Source organism: Octopus bimaculoides, chromosome 3 (assembly GCF_001194135.2).
Source record: "Octopus bimaculoides isolate UCB-OBI-ISO-001 chromosome 3, ASM119413v2, whole genome shotgun sequence".
Classification (NCBI taxonomy): domain Eukaryota; kingdom Metazoa; phylum Mollusca; class Cephalopoda; order Octopoda; family Octopodidae; genus Octopus; species Octopus bimaculoides.
The window spans coordinates 29,485,246-29,487,742 of record NC_068983.1 but is presented as its reverse complement, the minus strand read 5'-3'; positions in this window follow the sequence as shown (position 1 = coordinate 29,487,742).

Here is a 2,497-nt window from a genome sequence, read left to right as displayed (position 1 = left end):
TTCTAGGTGTATGTATGGTACACACACACACACACCTACAAGTAAATAGACACCATTATTTTTGAAAGATTTATTTCTAGAAACAATCGTATCATTTGATGCTTTTAAATACTTAATCTAGCATGTAGTAGTTCTATGTTTAGCCGTTTTTAATAATGTTACCTGTTCGGGTGCAGTACTACTGGGTAGCCTATTCGCAAACAGACGATGTAATGAGGGATGTCTATTTACTTTTAGATAGCTGTTGGTGAGTGTTCGCGCGCGCGCTCATGTTTATAATGAATTGGATATTACCACACCGAATCAATGAATTCACACACTACTACACACAAGCGCTTGTACTCATTCTTAGGGCTTTACGAAAGCATGAACGATAAATAAATAGAAAATAAAATAGGACAAAGTTAATGTGAGTGAGATTTGAACTTAAATATACAGCGTGACGAATCTTAAATATATGTACTGAAACGCATTTAAATCGGACGTTATACTGTTATGAATACAAATAAAGCCTATCCCTTCACGCACCCACATTACGTGTTTTTCTAGTAGTATATATATATATAACGTGTAGTAGTATATATTGCTTATCCCTTGATGCATAGGAATGCAGATTCGTGTGAATTTTTATGGATTTGGTTGTTGATTTTTTCTGAATTAAAACATTTACTACTGTAATGAAAATCGCTTCCTATCATGTGTGTTAATTAACACATGCAATATTTTAAGATTTTAAAACGAACGATCGCTCACGAAATATCAAAAATACTACGAAATATTAACTGTGTTACTGATATATTTATATATAAGGTACACGTTAAGATATTTCTAAATAAACAACGATGTGTGTGTGTTTGTGTGTGGATATATATATATATATATATATATACACACACACACACATGTACATAGCACAGACTCAGTTATGGAGACGTAATAACAGTTGTCAAGAAAATATGACTGCTCTATGAATGGTTGATAGCGTAGTGAGTGAATAAATCTGATAGTAACACTGGCACACACACACATACATACAAGCAAACGCGCGCGCACACATATGCATAAACATCTGTCGTGTGTGTGTGCGTGCGTGTGCGCGCGTGTATTTTGGAGAAATGAAATAAACTTATTTTAAAGCTGTGATTACTGTTTCACGAATGTCTGTTGCTCATCACCTTCCTACACACACACACACATATATCCATTCTCTCTCTCTCTCTCTCATATATATGTGTGTGTGTGTGTGTGTGTGTATGTGTGTGTGTGTGTGTGTGTGTGTGCGCGTGCGTGCGTGTGTGTGTGTTTGTTTGTGTGTATAGGTCTGTATGTGTGATATTAATATTACACACAAAATGTGTGACTTTCTGTCAGTCATCTGCCTTCTCGTGTCTTACGTGCTTCCAGCTCCTCCCCCTTTTCACGTTTTGTTTTCGTTAAGCTGCAACTTTTGCTCTGAATCAACGTTTGTTTGTTGGTTTTCTTTTTTTGTATATTTTATTTTATTTATTTTGTTTGTTTAGCAAATTGTTTTGTTTTGGTTTTGGTGGGGGGGGGGATAAGAGGTGGTTAATAAAAAATATGCATACATACATATAATTCTCTCTCTGAATATATATATCGATCTCTATAAATTTGTGTATGAGTATATATATATATATATATATATATATATATATATATAATATACCACTTTATAATTATTTCTGTTTAATTTTGATTATATATACATAGATTATATTCTATATTAACTGGGTAATAATAACCTTATAGCGTGCTTTCCAAAGCTGCTCTACAGGAGTCGGCTACCAAATGCTGTCATACAGTAGGACTTCTTTAAATATATATAAACGTTTGTGTATATGTATGCATGTGTACCTGAATAAAAATATTTTAAAAATTATCTATATCTAACTTAAAACAACGTTTTTTATTGGTATTACTCTCTCCCTCTCTATCTGTTTGTCAATCAATGTTATATCTATATCTTTCTCTCCCCCCCACATACACTCACACTCTCTCTCTCTTTTTATTTATCTGTTTATTATTCTATCTATCTCTCTATCTCACTCTCATGCTTTAATCTTCTCCGTCTCCCTCCGACTACTACTATCACATGCTTTCCCCACTGCTTAACGCTAACCATGTTAAGGTTCCCTGTCCCCAAAGCAACGCTATCATCTTAAACTATGCCTCTTTCCTTCTTCTGTATCTCGCTTATGTGTATTATGGACGTGTCTGCTTACAATTGACGAAAATCTCACCATTTCCAAAGCCTTCCGATGGGGGAAATAAGATGATAATTATTTAGAAAACTTAGTTATCATCATCAGTATCGCCTGATTACGTTGTTTACGAAAAAAAAAAAATGTTCCTATGTGAATTGCTTTTGTGGCAGTCAAATCCGCGCTCACTCAGCCTAGCAGGCAGGCTGTGAGTGAGTGAGTGATTGAGTGAGAGTTATCCTGCGAAAGCCACACTCACACATACATATATACAT